Genomic DNA, 12,582 nt, shown 5'->3' on the forward strand with positions numbered 1-12,582 from the left:
ATATATATATATATATATATATATATATATATATATATATATATATTAGGCGATCATAAGGTTTCTGCCTCAGGGCTGTTGCTGCCGTCTACAAGCTACGTACAGGGACTTCGATGGGGGTATATAAGCACCGAGATGTAGGCAGGCTACTAGTGTATCATTCGTGTCATTCCGACGAGACTCTGGTAAATGCGGAAGCTTGAACTATGGTGACGTCATAACCAAATGCGTCCAAACAAGATCAACGTGCTGTTACTCTTTTCTGTCCTACCGAAGTACAAAACACAGGTAGACATCCATCGGAGAACGAAGACTGTGTATGGGGCAGCACGTGTGGAATGGTGCGCGACAATGAGTGCTGCTGCTTCGTGATAAAGCAGCTCCCCATATCGAAAATGTTGTAACGCAGAAGTTACCGCAACTCAAGTGGGAGACGCTAGAGCACGCACGCCACAGCCCTGATCTGTCACCATGTGATTATCACACCTTCGTTCTCCTAAAAAAGGCAGTCCTATCGGACGATGACGTGCAAAATGAGATTACGGATTTTTTTCACACAGCAAGACATCGTGTTTCACCAAACGGGATCTTCTACTTGGTGCGTCGGTGGGATGTCTGCGTCAGTGCTCACTGCGATTTAGCCTGATCGGCATACCGATTCTGGGCTGCACGGCCTTCGGACGAATCCTAATGAGCTACAATTATTCGAGGTACGTTGAACACAGTCTGAAACTCATTAAGCAAGTGAAGTACCTGTCTCGCCATTTAACTTAGATTTGAGGACGCACTACTAAACGTATTACTGCGTTCAATAAGTCGTTTTAATTAGATTTCAAGGCCCTCGAATTCACTTGTCTAGTTTTAAGTTTCGATTTTTGTATAAAATGATGCAAATAATACTGGTGGTTTCCCTAATACATTAAGTGATGTAGAGTCTTGGGATTTCCAGGCGTAAGGAGCCGAACCTACTGCCGTTTTGCCTCTTTCGAAGATGGTTGGGTGCAGTTCAACAGACATGTCTACGCTGTTCTAGGTGGCGATCTAGCCTTACGCTTTATGAATTGCCAGTTTTCTTACAACAACGGTCGCCACACTTCGAAATACTGTATTTCGTGCAGTAGTTTACCGAGGATACTGGTTATTTTTATCAGCGGTCGAAACACAAAATTATTTCTCGAGAGTGTCTAGCAGGCTTGCATTTATTTTGTTTAGTGCTGATCGGAACATAGAATAATTTTGATCTGGGAACACAAGCAGTGTTATTTTAAATATGTAGCGAGTTTACAAACGGCTTTAAGGCGCTGGAGCTATTTTAGATTTGCTTTGCAACAGTGAAGACATTAAATACGAGTCTGCTATTTAGTTTGTGAAGAAGTAAATTACACTGTTAATTTTGAATTATATAAACTGTCCCGCGCGAGGTTGCTGCGCGGTCTACTGCGTCTTGTCACGGCCCGCGCGGCTCCCTCCGTCGAAGGTTCGAGTCCTCGCATGGGTGTGTGTGTGTGTGTGTGTTGTGCTTATCAAAAGTTATTTTAAGTTAGATTTAATAGTGCGTAAGCTTAGGGACCGATGACCTCAGCAGTTTGGTCCTATAAGACCTTACCACAAATTTTTTTTTTTGTTAATACACGGGACGCTGATATTAATGTGAGCATCGCCTATGTTCGACATCAGTGTGAAATAGCGACTCAGATGTGGCAGATAGCAGCCCTAGCTGTGGAGGGTATATATAAAGCGTGTCGGAAGGACGCGGAAAACAGTGCAGCCGTTTACGTACATAGACACTCCCCTAAACCCGCAAGGAAATCCTTGAAAAACAGCCAGCAAATCTGTATTCTGGTAAAGGAAGCCTCTGAATTTTCAAATTATTTACGTGGTGCTGCTTGTATGGTGGGCGGTCAGAATCCCAGAGACGTGTTTAAGAATAAGTATCTAAGACAAATCGTAGATGATGTGAGCTGCAGAAGTTTTGTTGAATTGTAGAGGTACAACAACCGACAGGTTGTCAGCCTATCGGTCAAGTGTCGACTTACGTTTTCGTTTTAACAAGACCACGGATTATTGAGAGCTTCCAGTTGCCATACTGTGCACATCAGTTTTACGATAGTATTCGAGAAACAGCTTTGAATTAATTCGTGGTCACTCTAACGATCAAATATAAACAACATACGCTTGTGGAGAGATGCACGTTGACGCCATCGACCTCTTGTCTGCACAGTCATAAGAGTGGAAGCTTACAACAGAACCTGCTGCCAGCGAGGACAATCGAACAACTGCGAGTGAATGGAGGCGATTGTTGGCCTGCGACTGTGTGTGGTGGTCGATAGCCCCGCCTCGCTCACTACGGCCTACTTTCTGGGCGCGCCTTGTGTTTTACTGCTGCCGTATCTCAGAGCCACATCTACGTCGGCAATCTGATGATCGTTGGAGCTGGATATCGCGTCTGACAATCTCGCACTCTAACGTCGCCTCTGTCCACTGAGAATGTAATCCTTTATGCTGCACAGTTATAAAATCCCAAACTTCATGTTCGATTACACTGTTGCTCTGTTTAAGATGTTTCCCGGTGTAATAACTGCTTGGAAGGTTCTCGACCATTGTGTCGGATGGTGGCATATACTTTATTAACATCCTGAATCTTTATATTTCATGTCTACGTAATTAATTCTCGATATTGTCAACTCGGCGACGGAAATGTTTCTCGCAACGAGAGACCGTCACTGCAGAGAGCCTGTTTGACATTGTTGACGGACCCACAACTTCGCCTCTGCTTGTACCGCTTCTTCACTATCATTATTTCACTATCAGAGTGAATGTGGTGTCACCGCCAGACACCACACTTGCTAGGTGGTAGCCTTTAAATCGGCCGCGGTCCGTTAGTATACGTCGGACCCGCGTGATTGCAGGCCGAGCGCCGCCACACGGCAGGTCTAATCTAGAGAGACTCCTTAGCACTCGCCCCAGTTGTACACCAGACTTTTCTATCGATGGTTCACTGTCTACATACGCTCTCATTTGCCGAGACGACAGTTTAGCATAGCCTTCAGCTACGTCATTTGTTACGACCTAGCAAGGCGCCATATTGAGTTACTGAATGTATTCTGAACAGATAATATTGTGAATCATGTACCGTCAAGGGCGACGTTCATCATTAATGTATTAGAGTTAAGTATCATACTAATCACGTCCGCTTTCTGAATTCTCATTCCTTGTCATGTTCCAGATCTCACGTCAGTATAGTTCATCCCTCCTTACGCCAGACTGCGTGAGCTAAAGCGCGTGCATTGCGGCCTCTACTAGTAACACGGTGTTGGCTCTACTGCCAACACAACAGTGAAGTTCCTTGAAGGTTTTCTTCAAGTTTTGGAAACATACGAATATCGGATGGGACCTAATCAGGACTGTATGGAGAATGATGATGGCAACGAACCCAAGGCGCCGGGCTGTTGCAAATGCAGCAACGCTTGTGTATGATCTGCCACTTTCAGACTGAAGGAGAAGCTGTTCCACATACAGACTCCTTCAGCGGTTTAAAAACTAGATTACATCACACTGTTTCTCAAGCACCGACATAGTAACATTGGACGCAGCCATGTTACACGCTACAGCTCGGAGCCTTGTAGACGCAGAGAGTTCCAGTTTGCGTCAGAGTAGACTGAAAGTCGACCGAGTAATATGCACAGCATATAATACCTCAACCGATATTGAAACAGAATAAAAAAAATTCGGAGGCATTACAATTCAGTACGCCCTTGTAAAAATAATTCTATTTTATTTACTACATGTCAACATTGCGATAATAGGCATTTCTTTGTGGTGACTGGTTTCGGAGAATCACTTCCATATTGAAGCCATGGCCTACAAAAGATTTTATGGTGTTCACAAAGGAAAAATTACAATGTGCCTCCAAGATTGTACACTCCTGGAAATGGAAAAAAGAACACATTGACACCGGTGTGTCAGACCCACCATACTTGCTCCGGACACTGCGAGAGGGCTGTACAAGCAATGATCACACGCACGGCACAGTGGACACACCAGGAACCGCGGTGTTGGCCGTCGAATGGCGCTAGCTGCGCAGCATTTGTGCACCGCCGCCGTCAGTGTCAGCCAGTTTGCCGTGGCATACGGAGCTCCATCGCAGTCTTTAACACTGGTAGCATGCCGCGACAGCGTGGACGTGAACCGTATGTGGAGTTGACGGACTTTGAGCGAGGGCGTATAGTGGGCGTGCGGGAGGCCGGGTGGACATACCGTCGAATTGCTCAACACGTGTGGCGTGAGGTCTCCACAGTACATCGATGTTGTCGCCAGTGGTCGGCGGAAGGTGCACGTGCCTGTCGACCTGGGACCGGACCGCAGCGACGCACAGATGCACGCCAAGACCGTAGGATCCTACGCAGTGCCGTAGGGGACCGCACCGCCACTTCCCAGCAAATTAGGGACACTGTTGCTCCTGGGGTATCGGCGAGGACCATTCGCAACCGTCTCCATGAAGCTGGGCTACGGTCCCGCACACCGTCATGCCGTCTTCCACTCACGCCCCAACATCGTGCAGCCCGCCTCCAGTGGTCTCGCGACAGGTGTGAATGGAGGGACGAATGGAGACGTGTCGTCTTCAGCGATGAGAGCCGCTTCTGCCTTGGTGCCAATGATGGTCGTATGCGTGTTTGGCGCCGTGCACGTGAGCGCCACAATCAGGACTACATACGACCGAGGCACACAGGGCCAACACCCGGCATCATGGTGTGGGGAGCGATCTCCTACACTGGCCGTACACCTCTGGTGATCGTCGAGGGGACACTGAATAGTTCACGGTACATCCAAACCGTCATCGAACCCATCGTTCTACCATTCCTAGACCGGCAAGGGAACTTGCTGTTCCAACAGGACAATGCACGTCCGCGTGTATCCCGTGCCACCCAAAGTGCTCTAGAAGGTGTAAGTCAACTACCCTGGCCAGCAAGATCTCCGGATCTGTCCCCAATTGAGCATGTTTGGGACTGGATGAAGCGTCGTCTCACGCGGTCTGCACGTCCAGCACGAACGCTGGTCCAACTGAGGCGCCAGGTGGAAATGGCATGGCAAGCCGTTCCACAGGACTACATCCAGCATCTCTACGATCGTCTCCATGGGAGAATAGCAGCCTGCATTGCTGCGAAAGGTGGATATACACTGTACTAGTGCCGACATTGTGCATGCTCTGTTGCCTATGTCTATGTGCCTGTGGTTCTGTCAGTGTGATCTTGTGATGTATCGGACCCCAGGAATGTGTCAATAAAGTTTCCCCTTCCTGGGACAATGAATTCACGGTGTTCTTATTTCAATTTCCAGGAGTGTATATAAAAGATGCACGCTGAATCAAGCATTACAAAATTTTCAATCTATAGAGTACATGTTTTTTATGTATCTTAGATGTAGGTGTATAGTTTCCACCAATGTACATGTGAGTAACCGGATATGCAGATTTCTTCACCATTAACCAGTACATGCACACAAGATAATAAACATGGTGCGAGCATAGAATGTGAATTCCTCCCCATCGAACACAGAAGACCGAAGTGCTGCGCTGCCCTACTCGTCTCGTAATCTCCATAGAGCTCGGTTCCAGTGCTATGTGACAGCCTCACAGGCAATCGAAACATCACAAGCACTTAATTACAAGCATTTACATTTGTTTTAGATAAACAATTGTGACATGTCACACATTATAATAAAACTGAAGCAACACCACAACATGTCGTGCCACAATGTAAATATCCGTCAAAGGTGACAGACATATCCGCGTGAGGCAGCCCGCGCAGTCTAAGGCCGCCTTGCCAAGGTTCGCACGTCTCTCCCCGTCGGAGGTTCGTGTCCTCCGTCGGGCATGGGTGTGTCTGTTGTCCTTAGCGTAAGTTAGTTTAAGTTAGACTAAGTAGTGTGTAAGCCTAGGGACCAATGACCTCAGCAGTTTGGTCCCATAGGAACTTACAACCTACCATGGCGGACATAACAGGTGTAACATATAAAAATTTCTTTTGTAAATTTAATTAAAATAAGCGCAAGTTATTAACACCGACAAACTTCTATTATATATTGCCTATGGTACATATTTCTACATATTAATTGGTTTGAAGACCGGTGGTTTATGTTTATATTGATATCAAGTGGCTGTAATTATGCTGTGATGCCTCGAAATTTTGCGTACATCAAAAAAGTATTTACGATAACATTGTGTGCTTTAACGAGACTCATCATATTGTATCTATGTAACGGTTAATGGTGAGGAACAATGCATATTTAGTTACTCACAAGACTATCACGCTCAAAAGTATCCTAACTACATGAACTGGGTTTCATCTGATTTCTATGCAACCCACACCACACAACACAACTGTCTTGCAGGTCCTCTGCTATCTTTTCAGTACTGTCATTTGAGTGAGGACACAAGAGAGAACTGTCAGTCCACATGCAAATTAATACCACGATAATGCAAATATCAGAAAACAGTTCACTGAAGGTGACACAACCACTGCGCTGGTAAACTCAATTTATAACAATAAATGGCATTTCAGATAGCAAGTTTTAATTTCAAATTATGTAACGAAAATTTTTGTATTGTGCTGGGACCCGGGACTCTAACTCAGCAACTGTTGGTCCTGTTAACTAATCATAAAAGATATTAAATCTGGTTTCAATCAAGCGTAAATAAGTGTGACCGCATTTAAGCTTGAAATGAGATGTGATAAAGTTTTCTGTTGGACAAAGATTCGCATTCAGCACCTAATCGTATTGTTAATTAAGCACAATCAAATGTTAGAAATAATACTTTTTCACCAGTAGCGAGATGATTGAAACTGAAACTACGAGACGAAAAAGTTTTGCCTTACCTGGATTCGAACTCAGTACATATCGACGTTGATCTCTAGTCACGAACATACTTTAAAAATAGTTTTATTTCACCAGTAGCGAGGTGTGCACATGTCTGAACAGAAAATAGCATGGCGAAAATTTCCGTGCTGACTGGCAATCGAAATCTCCACATATTATCACTACTGACCACAAAGAGATATTGAATATCGAATTCATTTTAACCAGTAACTATCAGTATACTGTTTGAACCTGAAAAGCCATGACGAAAGGTTGTTCAAATGGGTCTGAGCACTAATGCACTTAACATCTGAGGTCATCAGTCCCCTCGAACTTAGAACTACCTAAACCTAACTAACCTAAGGACATCACACACGCCTATGACCGAGGCAGGATTCGAACCTGCGACCGTAGCGGTCGCGCGGCTCCAGACTGAAGCGCCTAGGCACCAATCAACAATGTTGAAAACGGAAGAGAGACATTAAAAAAACTCAATTATTAGTTACCTGTAGTTTGGTGTTCGTGCGTTACAGCTCGAAATGACACCACGGAACCTTTTGTGCGAGAACAGGTTTCGAACCCAGACACGCTCCTTTCGTGGAGACTTCGAGGCCATTGGAATCGTGGAGAAACAGTGAAAAGGTGGAAGTATATCATCTCATAGGGGCCAAACATGGTGAAAGAGGAGATCTGAGTCTGAATCCCAGTTTAACACCAAAATTTTCCATGTCTCATGTTCATACAGTAAGACTTAAGCGCTCTGTCACCTTACATGATGGCTGGATCAGTGAAATAAAAAAAAAATCTCTTTTAAGAAAGCTTACCGGTGACCGACTATCAACTTGACGCTACTTCCGCCTATGTCGTAGCTCAGTTTACATCAACCCACCTCCAATAGTTTTCGAAGTGACATCGCGTTTAACGTGGATTGGAAATCACAGGGCAATTCTATACTGTTCATTTGGTATTGCTAGAGGCAGAGACTGGCTTCTTGTACTTGTTAAAAATGGTTCGCTGATGTGAAAATAGAACCCATATCTTAAGCAAAGGTTGTGACAATCATTCCCACAGATCACTAACCTGCACAGAGCATTGCTCCATGTTCGAGTCGCAAAGAAGAATGCTCCACACTGGAACAGAATTGTGATCCACTATAGGTTGATTACAGCCTGTTCGAAACATTCATTTTCTTCTTCGTTCACATCGATACTCACTAGCAGACTCGTCTATTCAGTGCGTGCTTTTGACTTGATTTTATAATCATTGAAAGAAAATCACATAACATCCAGTTGCACGAACTGGTAGGATGAGGAAATTTCTTCAGAAAGTGTTGTTTTACATCTACGATTTTTTGCTGATTTATATAGTTATGGTCTATTCACAAGTATGACGTAGTGTAAACGCTAAAACCAGCTATCAAGCATACTCATCTTCACTTTTTTAAACAGCATTTAATCTTAGGTAATTATGTAGGTTATGGCGTAGTTACCGTTTCTCATGCAGCATATTATCTGAAGAGTGTTGACGTATGTAGTCTCCCAGGGTAAAGTACATCAAAAAGAGCGGACAAGTGCAAGTAGGATTCGCGTTCTTAGTGTTCCGTCAAAACTTCATTTATGTTAATAGAAAATAACAATAAATTTAGTTATAATAATAATAATAATAATAATAATAATTTCGTGTGCCTTAATGCCCCGTTGCAAGTCATTATATTGAACGCCACTTCGGTTACTTTCGTGTCCCTAGCCGGCCCCAGATATCCAACTGGAGAAAAATTATAATTTCGTGTGCCTTAATGCCCTGTTGCAAGTAATTATACTGAACGCCACTTCGGTTACTTTCGTGTCCCTAGCCTGCCCCAGATATCCAACTGGAGAAAAATAATAATTTCATGTGCCTTAATGCCCTGTTGCAAGTCATTATATTGAACGCCACTACGGTTACTTTCGTGTCCCTAGCCGGCCCCAGATATCCAACTGGAGAAAAAGGACCTACAGTTTAACGTTGAGATGTCAAGACACGGTTAAAAGGAAGACGGAAAATCAGCAACCGGTCCGATACGTGTACTGGTGCATGCACGCTTTACCGGAATACCACCAAGACCGATACGTAATTAAATGTTCATCTACAGTATTTCATGACTGAGTTCGCTAGTATCGATATACGTGAAACAAACAGTTGTATCTTTTGATTGAACCGACTTAGAATGTTAAATTCTTGACACCACCAATGATTGTAGACATTACCATTTGACATAAATTTCAAAATTATATCTCTACCCATTTCCGAGAAAAAGAGCTCTAAGCAGGTGGACAGCAGACGAATTAAAGTAAACCGACTTAAGCTTCAAAATGGTTCAAATAGCTCTAAGCACTATGGGAATTCACATCTGAATTGAGTGAGGACACGAGAGAGAACTCTCAGTCCACATGCAAATTAATACCACGATAATGCAAATATCAGAAAACAGTTTACTGAAGGTGACACAACGACTGCGCTGGTAAACTCAAATTTATAACAATAAATGACATTTAAGATAGCAAGTTTTAATTTGAAATTATGTAACGAAAATTTTTGTATTGTGCTGGGATCCGGGACTCTAACTCAGCAACTGTTGGTCCTGTTAACTAATCATAAAAGATCTTAAATCTGGTTTCAATCACAAGTAAATATGAGTGACCGCATTTAAGCTCGAAATGACATGTGATAAAGTTTTCTGTTGGACAGAGATTCGCACCCAGCACCTAATCGTATTGTTAATGAAGCACAATCAAATGTTAGAAATAATACTTTTTCACCAGTAGCGAGATGATTGAAACTGGAACTACTAGACGAAAAAGTTTTGCCTTACCTGGATTCGAACTCAGTACATATCGACGTTGATCTCTAGTCACGAATATACTTTAAAAATAGGTTTATTTCACCAGTGGCGAGGTGTGCACATGTCTGAACAGAAAATAGCAAGGCGAAAATTTCCGTGCTGACTGGCAATCGAAACCTCCACATATCATCACTACAGACCACAAAGAGATATTGAATATCGAATTCATTTTAACTAGTAACTAGCAGTATACTGTTTGAACCTGAAAAGCCACGACGAAAGGTTGTTGAAATGGGTCTGAGCACTAATGGACTTAACATCTGAGGTCATCAGTCCCCTAGACTTAGAACTACTTAAACCTATCTAACCTAAGGACATCACAAACACCCATGCCCGAGGCAGGATTCGAACCTGCGACCGTAGCAGCGGCGCGGTTCCGGACTGAAGCGCCTAGAACCGCTCGGCCACAACGGCGCGCTCCGACTTAAGGAGGTAACAGAAAACCACTGTGTAGTAACGTCATAAACAGAAAATAATAATTGGCCCTGACAAAACCAAAACAAAAGCATAGGCCAATGGAAGTCCTCAAAATGTAGCAGTATGCACGTAATGGCACAAAGAAGATGTTTGACGTTACGAACTGCATTTCAGGACTGTCTCCATCCCAGCTGTGATCTGTTGTCCGTATCGGAGACGCCATGCGGTCGCTCAACTTACGAAAATCGACCGAGGAAACAGAAACTTGTGTTGCTATTGTACGAGAACGCCCGTCATACTCTGCTGATTTACAAAAGAAATTGTCCAGACTTGGGGCTGGAAAGCGCACATCTTCTTCAGAATTATCTCCCTCAAACAGTTATCTTTCTCGCTCCTTGTCGAATAACCATAGAGAATGTTTCTTTGTGGACGAAAATGCACATTTAACTTAAATAATCGACATCTTTATCTCCTGACAGTAAACAGGAGTGAAATCCAACAACTACATTACCATCGTCAGACTATTTTAGTTAATGAGAGGGGGGGGGGGGGGGGTAATTGTTGGTGATCAGTTTCCCTCTTTCGTTTTCTCTGTTATACTTCATAAACCAAGGAGAAACGTTCTGTTCTAATATACCCAACAAATGTCTAATTTAATAAAACGAATAGTATCTGTAACACGGGACTGCACCACAGAATCACGCATTAGCAACATATTACGCAAATTTTACCTCCATGTTGTCTGTGTCTACATGAAGTCCTGTGTCTTACTCAAAAAGCATCTAGTGATTACGACAGTAAACTTCGCAGTGGGAGCAGACCCAAATAGAACAAAGTTATCAAATTTTCAATGCACACATGACCAATTGAACAATGTGATGAAAACACTAAGATGCTCGTCGGTATAAGCAAGATAATATAAGTGTTAACAAGGCTACAAGGTAACAATTTCCTACATTTTTCTCCTTTAGATCTACATGGTACTAAAACGAAATTGGTATGAGAATTAGGACGGAGAATTTAAGATTTCGTTACGATTTTTGATCTGGATGATTATATCACGGTAAGGGAAGAAGTAAGAAGCCGACAAAATGTTCAGACGTCCAACAAGATTAGAACCTAGAACAACAGCAGCGTTGCCTATAAAAAAAAAAAAGAAGAAAAAGCAGGCAGGTTACCGCTTAGCTAGGGAGTCAGTGCTCCGAGCAGTGCACTCTCAATGTAGTACTCTTCGTTAATAAACAGAATTAGTAATGTTCAGTATCAGATCAGTTATAGGTTCCGTCTGGAGTTACCTTTATGGAATCAAATTATAAGTTTCACACCTCAATGTTACACCTTCAGTCAGAATCAGTTAGGCTGAATTTCAGAATGAGTCACTCCAGTAGTTGGAATGCATTAGATATTTGTCTAGTTGGATGAAACATTGAGGAGCAATCAGCACGTCGGCTTTCGGCAGTTGTTTTAAACTTTTGTGGAAAGGCACTAATTTGTGAAGTCGAGGTGTAGACAGGAATGAGTCTACGAAAATGGATTATACTCTAGGGAACTTCCATGCAGGACGTGCTAACTTTCAGTCAAATTATGGACAATGAAAAACAGATGACAATGAACCTATTGTTTAGCGAATTTTAACACAAAGAACATTTGCAGTGACCATCATGTCGCTGGTCTGCCAGTCGATAAGATTTGTTATGCAAATTATCTATGGAGTTAACAGGGCCGGGTTTAGGCCTCAGGGACACAAGCTGCCGTTTCGGGCGCCAAGCTGGGAGGGATCTCTGGGGCTCCACGACTATTAAGGTTTCTGTCCAGGATGTGACGCAATCCATACATACCGGGTGTGATGTCCCTGGCACCCAAATGCAAGATTTGTGTACTGTGCTTGTCGCCTTGAACCACCTCTGTTAGATTCGTTTCATACTATTTATTTTCTATTTCGTGCACTCACGCTCAATTATTCTAATTTTGTTTTGTACTACGTGTTTGTCCCATTCAGTGGTACACAGTTACATTGAAGTACCAATTTTTCTAGAAATCATCTAAACTTACGTATATATATATCCACCTGGTCAGCTGCGTGGTATCGTACTCGCCTCCTATGCAAGAGGGCCCAGGTTCGATTCTCGGTCGGGTTGGAGATTCTCTCCGCACGGGAACTGGGTGTTATGTTGTTCTGATCATCATTTCATCCTCATCACCAGCGCCCAAGTCGTCCAATGTGGCATCGACTGAAATAAGACTTGCACTTGGCGGCCGAACTTCCCCTGATGGTGTCTCCAGGCCAACGATACCATACGCTCATTTCATTTTTTTCTATGTATATTACCTGCATTTTGTGCTCCCAAATTTCCTTTCTCTCTTTATCATCTGTATGAATGACTGAGTGAGTGTGTATATTGAACATGTCTTATGTATGGTAGCAGTCC

The sequence above is a fragment of the Schistocerca gregaria genome, chromosome 6, assembly GCF_023897955.1.
Source record: "Schistocerca gregaria isolate iqSchGreg1 chromosome 6, iqSchGreg1.2, whole genome shotgun sequence".
Taxonomy (NCBI): domain Eukaryota; kingdom Metazoa; phylum Arthropoda; class Insecta; order Orthoptera; family Acrididae; genus Schistocerca; species Schistocerca gregaria.